Here is an 18,013-nt window from a genome sequence, read left to right as displayed (position 1 = left end):
CAAGCAAGCAGTTAGAACACTTCTAACCTCATTAAACAAGCTTTACACATGTGCAGCACAAACATTTAAAATACAAGAAAGAAAAAGTCGCACTTAAAAATACATCGAGCACCTAAAAATAACTGCAACTTCTCAATGAACGAGTCGTGATTGATATTGGATGCAATGTTTTCTGGGAGCTTATTCTAATGACTAATGACAAGGAAGAGTGCTCAAAATAGAAATAGGTTAGCACGCAAGAATATAGGCTGGAGTTCGAACTTATGATCCAGGCGAGGCAAAAAGCGATGGGCCGGTTTAGTATTGTCAAGTGGTTGTGACGGTTAAGAAGGCAGCAAAACTGTGATTAACAAAACGAGCGTTTTGTTGGGCGAACTTCTGCCCTCAAAACCAGGCTACACTCAACGAACAACGGTAGCGGCGAACACGATCGGCGGTCGTCGAAATCTGATCAACGGGTCAAGCACGTCGGCTTTTATACATCAATCGTCGAATGTTCCAGACTAATCGCTGGGACCCGCGCGCCTTCCACAAAGTTCTACATTATTTGCCCGCGCACACATGCAATCAGATTACACAAGGTTCGGTCACAGACAGTGGAAGGAACCATCGTTAACATTCCAGAAACTTCCGATAACATTTGTTAGGCGGTGAAACGTGTCGCCCGATGAAGACACGTGTCACGTCTGTACAAGTGTGTACACGTGTACACGTGTCAATACCCCCCTCTCAAGAAAGCATCGACCCGATGCTGCAAACAAACGAAAGTAATAAATAAAAACACTCGTAGCAACGAAAACAACAAAACAAGGAAGTTCGTCAGCGTCCGTAAAAGTGTTTAAGACGCATTACGTGGACCACTTCAGATCGTGCCCGGCGCCGCTCTGAATGCGAAATGCCGTCTGGCACGACCTCATAGTCCAGTGCGCCAATATGTCGGATGACCTTGTAGGGTCCGAAATAGCGTCGCAGTAGTTTTTCACCGAGTTCTCGTCGGCGTATCAAGGTCCATACCCAAACACGGTCGTCGGGCTGGTACTCGACGAAGCGTCGTCGGAGGTTGTAGTGTCGGCTGTCGGTCCTCTGCTGGTTTTTGATTCGCAGGCGCGCGAGCTGTTGGGCTTCTTCGGCGCGATGGAGATAGGTAGCGACGTCAAGATTTTCCTCGTCAGTGACGTGCGGCAGCATGGCGTCGAGCGTCGTCGTCGGGTTCCTGCCGTAAACCAGCTTGAACGGCGTGATCTGTGTTGTTTCCTGCACCGCCGTGTTGTAAGCGAATTTTACGCACGGCAGGACGGCATCTCAGGTCTTGTGTTCGACGTGGACGTACATACATTGCTAGCATGTCGGCGAGGTTCTTATTCAGCCGCTCCGTAAGGCCATTCGTCTGTGGGTGGTAGGCCGTTGTCCTCCTGTGCCTTGTCTGAGTGTATTGTAGAATGGCTTGGCTGTAAAGGCCGTTCCTCTGTCGGTGATGAGGACTTCTGGGGCGCCATGTCGCAGCAGGATGTTTTCGACAAAGAATTTCGCCACTTCGGCTGCGCTACCTTTCGGCAGTGCTTTAGTTTCAGCTGAGAGGGCGAGGTAGTCCGTCGCCACGACGATCCACTTATTTCCGGTTGTTGACGTCGGAAAGGGTCCCAGCAAGTCCATCCCGATCTGCTGGAATGGTCGGCAAGGAGGCTCGATTGGCTGTAGTAATGCGGCTGGCCTTGTCGGTGATGTCTTGCGTCGCTGACAGTCTCGGCATGTTATCACATAACGGGCGACGTCGGCGGTCAGGCGCGGCCAATAATACCTTTCCTGTATCCTCAATAGTGTCCGGGAAAATCCGAGGTGTCCAGCGGTCCAATCGTCATGTAGGGCGTGCTATACTTCTGCACCCACTCCTGACGGGACAAGAAGAAGGTAGTTGGTGCGCACTGGTGAGAAGTTCTTCTTTACGAGTAGGTTGTATTGAAGCGAGAACGAAGACAATCCTCACTTAAATGCCTTAGGGACAACGTCGGTGTGCCCTTCCAAATACTCGACGAGGTTTTTCAACTCCGGGTCTGCTCGCTGCTGTTCAGCGAGTCATCCGCGCTTAAAATGCCAAGGAAGGCGTCGTCATTCTCGTAATCTTGCGGCGGCGGGTCAATGGGGGCGCGTGATAGGCAATCGGCATCGGAGTGTTTTCGTCCGGACTTATAGGTTACAGTGATATCATATTCTTGCAGTCTTAGGCTCCACCGCGCCAGCCGTCCTGACGGATTCTTTAAATTCGCTAGCTAACACAAGGCGTGATAGTCACTGACGACTTTGAATGGCCTGCCACATAGGTAAGGGCGAAATTTCGCTGTAGCCCAAACGATGACGAGGCATTATTTTTAGGTTGTAGAATAATTGCCTTCCGCTTTTCACAACCACCGGCTAGCGTAAGCCATCACGTGTTCATGTCCATCTTTTCTCTGAACTAGGACGGCACCGAAGCTTAGACTACTGGCGTCAGTGTGAATTTGGGCATCGGCGTGCTCGTGGAAGTGCGCAAGCACAGGCGGCGACTGCATGCGTCGTTTGAGTTCTTGAAATGCGTCCGCCTGCGGCGTTTCCCACTTGAACTCGACGTCACATTTAGTTAGCTGTGTCAGCGGCTATGCGATGCGTGAAAAGTCCTTCACAAATCGCCTGTAGTAGGCACACATGCCAAGGAATCTACGCACTGCCTTCTTGTCGATGGGCTGCGGGAACTTTGCGATGGCAGCTGTCTCCTGCGGATCGGGGCGGACTCCAGACTTGCTGATGACGTGGCCTAGGAACAAAAGCTCATCGTAAGCGAAGCGGCACTTTTACGGCTTCAGAGTGAGCCTTGATGATTCGATGGCTTCTAACAGTGTCACAAGCCGCCTAAGGTGATCGTCGCAATTTCCGGCGAAGACAACGACGTCATCCAAGTAAACAAGACACGTCTGCCACTTCAATCCTGCTAACACCGTGCCCATGACGCGCTGAAACGTTGCAGGCGCCCAGCACAGTGCGAATGGCATGACCTTGAACTCGTAGAGGCCGTCTGGCGTGATGAAGGCGGTCTTTTCGCGATCTCTCTCGTCGACTTCTATATACCAGTAGCCAGACTTGGAGGTACATGGAGGAGAAGTATTTAGCGTTGCAGAGCCGATCCAATGCGTCGTCTATCCGTGGAAGGGGGTACACATCCTTCTTCGTGATCTTGTTCAGAACCCTACGCAGAAGCGTAGGGTTCTGTCCTTTTTCTTCACCAGGACTACAAGAGAGGCCCACGGGCTTTTCGACGGCTGGATGCTGTCGTCGCGCAGCATTTCGTCGACTTGTTGCCTGATAGCTTCACGTTCTCGCGTCGAAACTCGGTAAGGGCTCTGGCGGAGTGGTGGAGCGCACTCTTCGGTTATTATGCGATGCTTTGCAACTGGTGTTTGTCGAATCCTCGATGACGTCGAAAAGCAGTCGTTGTATCGTCGGAGAAGACTTCTGATCTGTTGCTGCTTACTCATAATAATAATAATAATATTTGGGGTTTTACGTGCCAAAACCACTTTCTGATTATGAGGCACGCCGTAGTGGAGGACTCCGGAAATTTCGACCACCTGGGGTTCTTTAACGTGCACCTAAATCTAAGCACACGGGTGTTTTCGCATTTCGCCCCCATCGAAATGCGGCCGCCGTGGCCGGGATTCGATCCCGCGACCTCGTGCTCAGCAGCCCAACACCATAGCCACTGAGCAACCACGGCGGGTTGCTGCTTACTCATAGGAAGACTTGGATACACGTCGAAGTCTGGTTCGGGGACTATGCTCATCGGGGTAGATGCGGCTGAATCCGAGAGGACAAATGCATTGCTGGTTTCCACAATTTCCTCGATGTATGCGATTGTCGTGCCCTTGTTGATGTGCTTGAACTCTTGGCTGAAGTTGGTTAGCATAACTTCCACTTGCCCTCCGTGCAGTCGAGCGATCCCTCTTGCAACGCAAATTTGATGGTCGAGCAGTAGATGTTGGTCGCCCTCGATGACGCCTTCTACGTCAACGGGTGTTTCGGTGCCGACGGAAATAATAATGCTGGAGCGCGGCGGGATGCTCACTTGATCTTCGAGCACACTCAAGGCGTGGTGATTACGACAGCTCTCCGGCGGTATCTCTTGATCTTGCGACAGCGTTATCGATTTTGACTTCAGGTCGATGACTGCGCCATGTTGATTCAGGAAGTCCATGCCGAGAATGACGTCTCGTGAACACTGTTGGAGGATAACGAAGGTGGCAGGGTAAGTCCGGTCATGAACGGTCATTCTTGCCGTGCAGATCCGAGTCGGCGTAATCAGGTGTCTTCCAGCGGTACGAATTTGAGGGCCTTCCCATGTAGTCTTAACTTTCTTCAACTGGGCGGCGATGTGTCCACTCATGACGGAGTAATCGGCCCCTGTGTCCACTGAGGCGGTAACTGCGTGGCCGTCAAGAAGCACGTCGAGGTCGGTGGTTCTTTGTCTTGCGTTACAGTTAGGTCTTGGTGTCGGATCACGGCTTCGTCGCGTCGACCTGTGGCTGGTATGTGACGTCGTCAGGTCGTCTTTCGCAGGCGTAGTCGTTGCTTCCTGACTTCGTCGGGAGGGCGGCGTGTCGTTATTATGTCGTCGAGATGGTCTCTTCGGCGTCTTCGTCGGCGGCGGAGGATCTTCGTCAGTTCGACGAATATCAACCGCACCTCCATCGGTTGCTGCTTTTGGTTTTCCGGATATGGGCTCGCAGAGCGGCCCTGGGCTGGGCCGATGTATGATCGGCGCTGCGGCGACAGGTAGCAGCCTGGTGACGGCGAACGGGACGGTCGTCGAGGGCTCCACTGAGTGGCGGCGAGGTGGTCGGTGATATCGCGAGGTCGTTCGCCAAGCTGTGGTCGCGGCGCGTTAACGGCGAACCCTCGCAGTCCCATTTCCCGGTATGGGCATCGGCGGTAGACGTGACCGGCTTCTCCGCAGTGGTAGCCGAGTGGGCGGTGGTCAGGAGCGCGCCAAATGTCCATCTTCTTCGCGTAGCGGCTCTGGGCGACGTGCTGGCGGTGGCGGCGGTGGATGCCGGAATTCTCGCTTTATTAAAGGTCCCTGGCGCGGTCGTGCAGGGGGGCCTTGGCGGCGGGCGACGGCGGCGTAGGTCATCGCTTCCGGCTGGGGCTGCGGTGGTTTTGGTTGTACCTCAGGAACTCCAAGGGATCGCTCAAGCTCACCTATGACGATTTCGGCGACTGAGGCTACTTGAGCCTGCGACGGGTACAACTTCTGCAGCTCTTCCCGTACGACCGCTCTGTTAGTCTCGCGCAGATCGTCGGTGGCCAGCGATTGAATTCCTGTGTAGTTGGTAGATTTCGTACGGCGGTTGAATTACCGGTTCCGCATTCCACTCGCAAGTGGAAGGCAACGCACTCGCCGACCACTATGCCCGAGAACTGTCAATCCGGGCCGACGACGAGCCAGAGCTACCGCACCCCGTGACAAGTTGCAAATCATCATCATCATCATCATAATCATCATCATCATCACCAGCCTGGTTACGCCCACTGCAAGGGCAAAGGCCTCTCCCATACTTCTCCAACAACCCCGGTCATGTACTAATTGTGGCCATGCCGTGCCTGCAAACTTCTTAATCTCATCCGCCCACCTAACTTTCTGCCACCCCCTGCTACTCTTCCCTTCCCTTGGGATCCAGTCCGTAACCCTTAATGACCATCTGTTATCTTCCCTCCTCATTACATGTCCTGCCCATGCCCATTTCTTTTTCTTGATTTCAACTAAGATGTAATTTACTCGCGTTTGTTCCCTCACCCAATCTGCTCTTTTCTTATCCCTTAACGTTACACCTATCATTCTTCTTTCCATAGCTCTTTGCGTCGTCCTCAATTTGAGTAGAACCCTTTTCGAAAGCTTACAGGTTTCTGCCCCGTAGGTGACTACTGGTAAGACACAGCTGTTATATACTTTTCACTTGAGGGATAATGGCAACCTGCTGTTCATGATCTGAGAATGCCTGCCAAACGCACCCCAGCCCATTCTTATTCTTCTGATTATTTCCGTCTCATGATCCGGATCCGCCGTCACTACCTGCCCTAAGTAGATGTATTCCCTTTCTTTGCAACTTTACAAGTTGCAATGAAATCACCCAAATGTACAGAAGCAGCATATGTAGGCTTCCCCGTCCGCATCCGCAACTCAGCCGAATGCAGCAAACGATCGTGCGACGCACGCAAGCGGGGTCGCTAGCGCATCCCGTGCTCTTGCACAAGATGTTCCCGACAAAGCATGACACTTCATGCCCGTTTAGCTAACGATCAAAAGGCACTCTAGTACACATACTTGCAGAGTGCAGTAAGCTCAAGAACCCCCCACCATCCCTACCCCCCTCCCCAGCGCCCCCCCCTAGCGATGGGAGACCTTGTTGTCCAGCCCCGACCTACCGACCCAGCTCGCGCTGGCTGCTAGGGGCCAGGAACTACTGGATGCATATGGGACCTGAGAAGAAGGTCCCACCCCATCTGGTGCCAGTGCGCACCAACCTTTACTAAGGGCTCAGTATAAAAGTTGATTCTCTTTCTTTCTCGATGCTGGTGGCCTCGCGAAGAAACTTTCTACGGTCTTCGGTGGGCTTCGTATCATTTCGCCGAAAAGTTCTTCCATCACACCACGCATGAGAAGGCGGACATTCTTCTCCTCGGGCATATCCGGGTCGGCGTGGCGGAACAGACGGTTCATTTCTTCCATGACTATGGCAACGTTCTGGTTAGGTAGCTGCACTCGGGCGTCCAGCATGGCTTCGGCCCTTTCCTTGCGCACGATGCTCGTAAAGGTGCGCAGGAAGCCGCTACGGAAGAGGTCCCATGTTGTCAAGGACGACTCCCGGTTCTCAAACCACGTTCTGGCGGCGTCTTCTAAGGCAAAGTATACATGCCACAACTTGTCGTCGGACTCCCAGTTGTTGAAAGTAGCGATTCGTTCGTAGGTCTCCAGCCAGGATTCCGGGTCTTCAGTGGCTGCTCCATGGAAGGTCGGTGGGTCTCGAGGTTGTTGTAGGATAACAAGAGACGCTGGGGCAGCCATTGGGGTTGTTTTGACCACGATCTTGTTTGTTGTCTCAGGTAGAAGTCCGCGCTCTGGGGGCAGTCCTTGAAGTCTGCGGCTAGCACGCTGGTCTTGGGCGATGTTGGTTTTGTTCTCGGGCTTCGGGCTTGGATCGCGGCTTTGCGGGGGCGTTCGGTACATGAACGCACTAGCACCTTCACCAGATGTCACGTGCTAGGGACGGTTAAGAATGCAGCAAAACTGTGATTAACGAAACGAGTGTTTTATTGGGCGAACTTGCGCCCTCAAAAACAGGCTACACTCAAAGAACAACGGTAGCGACGAACACGATCGGCGGTCGTCGAAATCTGATCAACGGGTCAAGCGCGTCGGCTTTTGTACATCAATCGTCGAATGTTCCAGACTAATCGCTGGGACCCGCGTGTCTTCCACAAAATTCTACATTATTCGCGTCGCGCAAACATGCAATCAGTTTTCAGAAGGTTCGGACACAGATAGCGGATGGAACCATCGATAACATTCCAGAAACTTCCAATACATGCAGGCGCGTCCTGCGCCGTGCGATAACATTTGTTAGGCGGTGAAACGTGTCGCCCGATGAAGACAAGCACACGTGTCAGTGTAGGAATTTAAATTGTGGGGTTTTACGTGCCAAAACCACTTTCTGATTATGAGACACGCCGTATTGTGGGACTGCGGAAATTTCGACCACCTGGGGTTCTTTAACGTGCACCTAAATCTAAGTACACAGGTGTTTTCGCATTGAGACCAATGGATTTAGATGCCCTGCTCATTATGGTATCAGTGTGATGATTTTAGGTTAAATTTGACGTTAAATCGATTACCAAATATTTTACCGTGGTTACGGCTTGAGTAAGCTTATTATTAAGAAAATAAACACGTGGCTTTGAGATACCAGTTTTAGTAAATGTGATAACATTAGTTTCGCATACAATTATTTCCATCTGCCAGTTGCTACACCATTTTGTAAGTTAATTAAGATCTGTTTGGAGATAGTAAGGATCTTGAGGGTTAGTATTAGTAATTTTTCTATAATGAATGCGCTCATCCGCGAATAATGGAATCACACAATACTATACTGTGAATGTCATTGATGTATACTTATATACAAAATAGGGCCGAGGACTGAATCCTGAGGTACACCTGACTTTACTTGAGCTAATCAAGGAGGAATTGTCAATAGCAGTTACTTTGTCAGACCAATTGGTTGGGAAGTTATTGACCACTTAGTAATTTTAGTGTCAATTTTAGCTTGATGCAGATTGCGCCTGTTGAGACCAATGGATTTAGATGCCCTGCTCATTATGGTATCAGTGATGATTTTAGGTTAAAATTGACGTTAAATCGATTACCAAATATTTTACCGAGCAAGTTTTTTTGTCAGGTGGGTGTGAGGGATCTTACCGAACGTTTTGGCGAAGTCAACAAGTATGGCGTCTATTTTTGAGGATGAATGTACGAGTACTGGAGGTGTGTGATAAGATTAAATAATTGCGCTTCCCGGAACTACGCTTCAGAAATCCATGCTGGGTAGAAAAAGACATTATCATCAGATAAATGTACAACACAAAAGTTAGCTGCAAGTTTCTTTTCTCATTGCCTCTGTAACTGTTGGAACGGCACCTAGGCTGGAACTAAGACGCCGCAATCAAATCACCGCAGCTATAGCAGCGGCGTGTAAGTGAATATATTGATACAGACAATGCCACAAGGGACCTTGAAATGACGATTGAGGCCGATGTCATCCACACGCTTAGAAGGAGAACGACGTAATCATTTTTATCATATTTCACGGGCTTATTTCAGAGCCTGGAATGAAATGAAAACCTAGAGAAATTAACTTCATTCGTGTTTTTGAGCATTTTCTAGAACCGTTCAAGTATGATGTAGGAGCGAAAAGAAATATTTGTAATGTTGCCCAATTAAACGTATTTAATTAGCAAACCAATCGCAGACCAAGAACAGTTTGAGTAATACAGGACGACCATGAGCAAAGTACCATTGGTCTCATTCAATGAAATGAAAGCTCTATGTTCTAAATGTATTACTCGGTTAAGGTGATGCACCCGGTATGTATGCTGTGTTGTATGAAATTAAGCAGGGTTATTATTGAGCGACACAAACGTCGCCAAAAAGCAAGGAAACGACACATGAAAGAACAGCGACACGGACTCAACATGTCGTTGTGCTTACATCGAACGGCTCTCTCTCGACCTTGGCTCATGTCAAAGGTGTCTGGCCCGGCATCGGTCGGAGGCTGTGCTACCTGCAATAATAAAAAAAAAAGATACCGGTAACGCTTCAATGAGAGAACTGCATGAAGTTTGCGCAGTGTTGCATAGAAGTAGACTTGTGTCCATAAAAGAAGCAAGTGGCCGGGGATACCCTCACATTCGGCGCTCACATGCAAGCAAGCAAACAAGCATGCGGGAAGCGTTGCTTTGCTAGCACCTATTTATTTTCTCGGTGAGGACGAACAAGAGAGAGAGAATTAACTTTAATCATGAAAGTGGCTCAGTGGCCCAAGAAGGGGGAGAATTGAGTCCTGAGGGTTATAAATAAATAATAAATAAATGATGATGATATGTGGTGTTTAATGGCGCAAGGGCCAGGTGTGGCCAAAGAGCGCCATGACAAGTGATGATGTTGACGATGTATTATGGAGATGTGACTTGGCTGTAAAGTGGCCTAAAAATAGTTGTTGTAAAGTGCATAAAATCTACGTGATATAAAATTATGGCGATGACTAATGATGAATACTGTGAACATTAAAATCCATCGTAAAAGAATGACATAGCATTGAAAATATATGAGATGGTAAAAATGGCTGGAGCACTGTTGCCTCGCCGGAGCCCTTGAAACACAAGGGCCTAGAGGCACGTGCTATACGAAAGAGCTATCACAGCGGTATCCTCTGAAGAGAGGACCCGCTATGAACATGTGGGGCTAATAACATGCAGGACAACATCTTTCAGGAAACTTAGGACTGCGTTGGTATCAAATAGCGGTTCTGGGCCGAGTAACATTGCGGGATGAAGGGGGATCTGCTGCCAGTATGCTAGGGGAAAATGCTTCTTTCTCTCAGATTCGGCTGCCCGACACTCCAGGAGGACGTGGAGGACGGTCAGCCTCTCCCCGCATCTACCGCAGGTCGGAGGATCATTTTCATGGAGTAAAAAATTATGTGTGCCAAATGTGTGTCCTATTCTGAGGCGACAGAATAGAACATCTGTTCGCCGTGATTTTGTTACGGAGGGCCAAGAACCTAATTGTGGCTTTATCACGTGCAGTTTGTTATGTACTTCTGCGTCCCACTTACGTTGCCAGTGGTTTCGCAGTTTCCTTCTTAAAAAAGGCTTCAGGTCTGTGACAGGGACCGAAGCAGTAGGATTAGCTGCATGCAATGAAATTGATTTTGCTTCTGGTCTGCTAGAACGTTACCCTCAATGCCCCTATGCCCGGGCACCCAGCATATAATGACATGCTGGTTAGACATGTATGCTCTACAGAGAATGGAATAGAGCTCGATTATTACGGGGTTTCTGTGTTTACAGTGTGACTTCAAGGCTTTAACGACACTTAAGGGGTCTGTAAATAAAATTGTTTTTTGAATATTTGATTTTCTTATATGTTTCACAGCCGACAATAGTGCATGGGCCTCAGCCGTAAATATACTTGTTTCAGGGTGCAGTACACCAGATTCCGAGAAGGACGGACCAATGGCTGCGTAGGACACCCCGGCATGCGACTTAGAAGCGTCTGTGTAAAACTCTGTGCACGAGTACTTGTACTGGAGCTCCAAGAAATGCATTTTGATATGTGTCTCTGGCGCATGTTTAGTGACCTCTACAAAGGATGTGTCACACTCCATCAGCTGCCACTCCCAGGGCGGTACTAGCTTAGCTGGAGGCATTAGGCGTTGTTCGAGAACTGGGACATCCGTTTCCGTGCTAAGTTCTCTTGCACGCAGTGAGAAAGGAAGTCTCATAGAGGGTCTGTTATGAAAAAGTGTTTCACACGTCAAGTCGTTAGCGATTGTGAAACACGGATGTTCCTTATTAGAGCGAACCTTGAGAAAATACGTTAAGCTGATGTTTGTTCTCTGAAGATGGAGTGGCCACTCATCTGACTCTACATATAGGCTTTCAACAGGGCTTGTCCTAAATGCGCCAGTGGCCAGACGGATACCCAGATGGTGAACGGGGTCTAACATCTTAAGTGCGCTCGGTGAGGCAGAGTGATATACTACGGCACCATAATCTAACCGTGATCGAACTAGGCTCTTGTAAATATTCAATAAACACTGTCTGTCGCTACCCCACGTTGTGTGGGATAGGATTTTAAGTAAGTTCATTGTTCTTAAACATCTTTCTTTAAGATGTTTTATGTGAGGTATGAAAGTGAGCCTGGAGTCAAGAATAACACCAAGGAATTTGTGTTCTTTGTTGACAGGGATTTGTTGTCCGCCCAGTTCTACACAAGAATCTGGGACCAGGCATCTCTTTCTTGTGAAGAGAACACAAGAACTTTTGTGGGGGTTGACCTTAAATCCGTTTTTGTCTGCCCACTTGGAAACCTTGTTCAAGCCCTGCTGTACCTGTCTTTCGCATACTGTGAGGTTGCAGCATTTGAAGCCTATTTGTATATCATCTACGTATAGGGAATAAAAAATGGCAGGTGGTAGTGAAGCACGTAGCGTGTTCATCTTAACGATAAAGAGAGTGCAGCTGAGCACGCCTCCCTGGGGTACACCAGTTTCCTGCGTAAAGGGACGTGACAGTGCATTGCCGACTTTTACTCGGAAGGTACGATTTGACAAATAGCTTTCAATTGTGTTCAGCATATTTCCACGGATGCCAATTTCCGACAGGTCTCGCAAGATACCGTAACGCCATGCCGTGTCATATGCCTTCTCCATATCGAGGAATATCGATAGAAAAAACTGTTTATGTATAAATGCATCGCGGATATTTCCTTCAATGCGGACAAGATGATCGGTTGTGGACCTCCCTTCTCGGAATCCACACTGATAAGCATCGACCATATTGTTGAGCTCAAAGAAATGTATTAGTCTGCGATTTATCTTTTTTTTTCAAAAACCTTACACAGACAATTAGTTAGAGCTATCGGACGGTAACTTGCCGCCAAGGAAGGGTCTTTTCCGTGCTTCAGAACAGGGACTACAATCGCTTCTTTCCATGTGGATGGGAGGTATCCGGAAGCCCAAATAGTGTTGAATAGTGTAAGTAGTGTAACTTGTGTGTCAGTATGTAGGTTTCTGATCATGTCATACATGACTCTGTCAGGTCCCGGTGCAGTGCTTTTGCATATGTTCAAGGCAGCTTTCAACTCGGCAATACTGAAAGGCCGGTTATACGGTTCATTCTGCCTGGATTTTCGTATGATTGGCTTACGTTCTATTATTTCTTTATGTTTAAGAAAGGACTGGGAATAATTGATTGAGCTCGACACACGCTCAAAGTGCTCCCCAAGTGAATCTGCCTGGTCTTGCAGAGTTTCGCCTTGTGTGTTTACCAAAGGGAGGGAGTATGTTTGTCGCCCTCTTATCCTACTAACCCTGTTCCAGACTTTCGCCTCATCTGTGTACGAGTTGATGCCCGATAAAAAGTTCTGCCAGCTTTCTCTTCTAGCCTGTCGGCGGGTTCGCCTGCCTTCGGATTTTACTTTTTTAAAGTTGATAAGATTTTCTGCAGTGGGAGAAGCGCGTAGCAAACCCCACGCTTTGTTCTGTTTTTTACGTGCGATCCTACAATCGTCGGTCCACCACGGGACGCGCCGTTTGCACGAGAGGCCATTTATTGTGATATGCATTTAGATGCGGAATCTATTATAAAGGCTGTAAAATACTCCACAGCAGCATCAATTTCTAACGAGGAGATGTTATGCCATGCGATACCAGTAAGAGTTCGAAATTTGTCCCAATCAGCTGTCTCAATCTTCCACCGAGGTGCCTGTGGTGGATATTCGTTTTCTTGAGGTGTTCTTAGTAGTATGGGGAAGTGATCGCTTCCGTAAGGGTTCTTTGTAACTTCCCATTCAAGTTCAGGCAGAATAGAAGGAGAAACTATGCTGAGATCGATTGAAGAAAATGTTCTGTTTGCTAGAGAGTAATATGTGGGTTCCTTCTTATTCAAAAGGCACGCACCACAAGAAAAAAGGAACTGTTCAACAAGACGACCTCGCGCATCTATACGAGAGTCGCCCCACAGGGAGCTGTGCGCATTGAAGTCGTCAAGAACAACATAGGGTTCTGGCAGTTCATCTATAAAGGACTGAAATTCATGTTTAGTTAATTTGTAATGCGGGGGTATATAAAGCGAGCAAATAGTGATGAGTTTGTTTAGCAGAACAACTCGCACCGCCACTGCTTCAAGGGGCGTTCGAAGCTGTAAAGGTTGACATGCTATACTTTTATGAGTGAGAATCGCAACACCACCCGATGATGCGATGGCATCATCGCGATCTTTGCGTAACGTAACATACGTACGGAGAAAGTTTGCGTGTCTGGATTTTAAATCTGTTTCCTGTAAACACAGCACTTTTGGATTATGTTTGTGGATGAGTTCTTGCAAATCATCAAGGTTTGTAAGGAGACCTCTAATGTTCCATTGAATGGTTTGTGCATCCATATTTAAAATAAGTTGGTGCTGTGTTTACGGAAACGGATGGGATGCCTTAGATTACAGAACCCTTTCGAGGCCCTGTAATAAGGGGTTTTGTTCTTTCTGGAGCGTTCGAGGGAGCCTCGCCGCTCCTTAGGCGCTTGGTGCGCCTTGACGATGGGTGTAGTGTCCATTGCCTCTTGTGAGGCGCCGGACACGTGCTCTTGCGAGCGGGAAGTTTTCAGAGGGAGTCCCGCCTTGGAGGGCAAGACCCCTGCGCCCACCAGTCCGGAGGTCGATGGGGCTCCCAGAGGGATTTGGCTACGCCGGCCGTTGCGAGCGCAGGAAGGGACCTGGGAAGTTGAGGCAGCCTCGGCTGCGCCCACCTTCGGGGTCGATGGTTCCTTCTCCTCGGTTGACGGAGCAGCGCTAGCTGCAACCGTCGCGGGGGCAGATGGCGTGACTGCCGACTCACTGCTTGTGGGTCGGACAGCCGCCGGAGGCCGTTGTGACGCTGCCCCCTGACGCGCCACTTCGGCAAAGCTTTTCTTTGGCAGGTATGCTACCCGCCTTCGTGCCTCTTTGAACGATATATTCTCTTTTACTTTTACGGTTACAATTTCTTTTTCCTTCTTCCAGGAGGGGCACGACCGTGAGTACGCGGCGTGATCCCCATCACAGTTTACACAGTGTAGAGAGTTCTTACATTCTTCAGTTGCGTGTTCAAGGGCACTGCATTTCGCACATGTTTGGCGGCGTCGGTAGCTCTGCGAGCTGTGGCCAAAACGTTGGCATTTGAAACATCTCAAGGGATTTGGCACATACGGTCTTACACGGAGCTTGATGTACCCGGCCTCGATTGATTCGGGCAGGACACTTGAATTGAAGGTGAGGATTAGGTGCTTGGTCGCAATTTCTTTACCCTCGCGCCTTATCTTGATTCTTTTGACATTTATGACATTTTGTTCGCTGAAGCCCTCCAAGAGTTCAGCCTCAGTGAGCTCCAGCAAATCATCGTCCGAGACAACGCCGCGGGTGGTATTCATCGTGCGGTGCGGGGTTACTACTACTTGGGTCTCCCCAAATGATACTAGTTTTGACAGTTTCTCAAATTGTTGCAGATCGCAGAGCTCCAAGAGGAGGTCACCGCTAGCCATCCTCGACACCTTATATCCTGGACCAAAAACGTCGGTAAGAGACAGATACAAGGAACGGGGAGATTGTTCGCACTTGTTTAGCTGGTTTTTCTGCGTGGATGACATGAAAACGAGGAAAATTGTGGACTTGTCGTCCGAAAAACTGAAAAACTTCTTCGGTGCGCCCTCGTTTCTGAGGGCGATCAGGTAGTTTAGGAAAAGCATGTTCCATAAGTAATGTTGGGTTTTCGGCCGCGATGCCGACCACCCACCATGGAGCCCTACAGGGGGACGGGACAGAAGTTCCTGCAAGGGAAACCCTGCCAACGCCAGCCGTACATCGCTGCTATAACCAAATACAGCATAACCAAGGCTGGCTAGCTACACAAGGTTAACCCTTGCCGCCGGGAAACTAGGAAGTGAGGAGAAGTGAAGAGGAGACAGGAAAGATGGAAAAGTGGGAGAGAAAGACGAAGATTGGAGAGGAGGACAGGAAAAGGCGACTGCCGATTTCCCCCGGGTGGGTCAGTCCGGGGGTGCCGTCTACGTGAAGCAGAGGCCAAAGAGGTGTGTTGCCTCCGCCGGGGGGCCTTAAAGGTCCGAACACCCGGCATCGGCTCAACCCCCAGGATCCCCCTTTCCCCGGACACGGCTTAGCCACGCACGGTTAGGCGCGGGAGGGTCCAACCCTCGTGTGCTCGGGTACGTGGTGTCGCAACACACCAAACGCCTGCTGACGCAGACGCCCCTGCGGGGCTAAATAAATAATAATTATTAAATATAAATAAATAAATAAAGTACGCGAGGAGTGCACGGCAAGTCAGCATACTTTCCTGATTTCAGCATCGATGTGTTGTTTTAGAGGCCTAGGCTGGGGTGGGGAGGATGATACACTTCTGAAGCCGTAGATTGTACAAGGAATTTCCCGAGCAAAATGATGTAGTACCATCTATCTATCTATCTATCTATCTATCTATCTATCTATCTATCTATCTATCTATCTATCTATCTATCTATCTATCTATCTATCTATCTATCTATCTATCTGTTTTCCCGCCAACTTGGGTCACTGTGAAGTCCATAGAGCATCGTGCTGCCGCGTTGAGGGCACAGTGTTCGAAAGCAACCTTCTGACCAACTTGGGTCTCCAAGTATTATAGCAGGAGCGTAGCCGGGGGGGGGGCGGTGCTTTTGACGCTTCAGCTCCCCCCCCCCTCGTAATTTTTTCGTGCTGTCATGCGCCGCCGACCAATAGAACCCCCGGCACCGGAAATCATGCTCGCTTTTGTCTAGTGTACTTTTCACGCTCCAAAAGATGTTTTAGCACGAACATTGCGAAATCGGGCTGGATTTCGAGGCAACGCCCATGCACCGGGGGTCACATATCGTAACGCAAGGAGCTCCATCCGAGCACGAAGTTTCAAAGGCGTTTGGATGGCGAGCGGGCTCGTCGCGTCATGTCGCGGAATCTAGGGAGCGGTGGGGTTTCAATTCTGAAACTTTATGAGTGTAAAGTTCTCATAAACATTTGACAGTAAAGGTGCATTAACATTTCCAAAGTAGTGCTTAGATCTTCAATTCCGGAACTTTGTGGATGTAATGTTGTTACAAACATTTGACGCGAAAGGTGCACTGGCTTTTTAAAGTCGTACATCGGACCACACAACGAGGCAAGCCAAATCAACACACTATCAGACATGTTGGCAAAGCACACAGTAAGGTCCGATGAGACGAAGCGCTGTGGTGGTTCATTTGCGCCGTCATGCCACAGAAAGGAATATCAATTTTTTTTTGCCGGCGCCAAATAATCCATGTCAAGACACTAAAGCCAGCAAATGTAACTACGTTCGCGTTTATTTTTCTACATGGACTTTTATTCGCGAGGACACATTGAGCCTCTTTTTTTTGTTCTCGCTACCCATGGGCCGCCGCATCAGCCAGAGCTCATGAATTTTTCACGTGCTGCATCGACCACCGCGCGGGGCACTTCGATGCGCGTTCGTTTTTCTCTGGCCGAATGCATTTTCGCCTGGCAGAGTTTTGGACACTTTCTGGCTAGCAGACGAAAAAAAGAAACAATGCATGGTCACTCGCCGCCATCACTGCGGGGACTCGACGAATTGCAACGCGTTCGCTTGAGAGCAACCTCTATGGATAATTTTGTCTCGCCGGTGTAGGATACCGAGCAGTATGCGTATGGGTTCTCTGTGGACCAAGCGTCTCACGTTTTCTCCAATATTCCTTCGGTAGCCACAGGGCTCGTATCTGGCACGTCTATTAAGGCGAAAGCCTTTAATGGCTCATGCTCGCGGTCGCGTCCGTCCGTGCGCTGGAATCGTGCCAACTGTGATGATAGTGATATAAAGAAAGGAAAGACGCTTGATTCTGCAACCCGTGAGGGAGCACGGCGAAGTGTCGTCAGGGGAGAGGAAGTGGGAAGTGAAAGATGATAGAGAAAGAGGGAGGATGTGGCCTAATAGACTACACTATGTGCGACAGGTGGCAGTCCTCAGTAAAGTTGCGAGCGTTGTAGCAGGCGCTTATAGGGTGTCTGTTCTCGTGGAACTTATAAACTCCAGCAGGCTTCGCAGCGCAGGGAGCTGGGGACACACCGGGAACAGCAGGTCAGTCTCTGAGGCCGCTGGAAGGCCGTGGCGTCTGTAGGTGTTGATCACTGTGGAGCGTTCCTGCGCCAAGGATGGACATGCACTGGGAAGGTGCTCCAGAGTCTCGGGGTCCCCGCACCCCTTGCAGGCAGGTGAAGTGGCGCGGCCCTTGGCGTTCGGCCGGGCCAGCCAACTGTATAGTTGCCGCTTCTCCGGGCGGCGGCGCAACCTCCTCCCCGCCTTTGCAACCGGCGCGCCGGTTAGGGGCGCAGCTGCGCATAGCAACCGTGACGTCACACCGTAGCGGTAGAACGAGCGCGCGCGCGTCGGCGGTACCAAGTGTCTCGCCGCTCCTTTGCCAGACGTCTCGTTGCAGTCGAGTGAGTGGGACACATAGCCCCGAGGCGGTCCAGTGATTCCGCTACAAGGGGTTCAGGGAAGCGGCAGCGGACGCCGGATTCCCCCAACTCCAGAAGAACAAGGCGCGAATGCGCATGCGACGAATGAACATGTCACCAGATGCGAAAGCAAGGGAGGCAGAATGGAAACGCCAAA

The sequence above is a fragment of the Dermacentor variabilis genome, chromosome 2 (assembly GCF_050947875.1).
Source record: "Dermacentor variabilis isolate Ectoservices chromosome 2, ASM5094787v1, whole genome shotgun sequence".
NCBI lineage: Eukaryota > Metazoa > Arthropoda > Arachnida > Ixodida > Ixodidae > Dermacentor > Dermacentor variabilis.
This window is presented reverse-complemented; position numbering follows the sequence as displayed.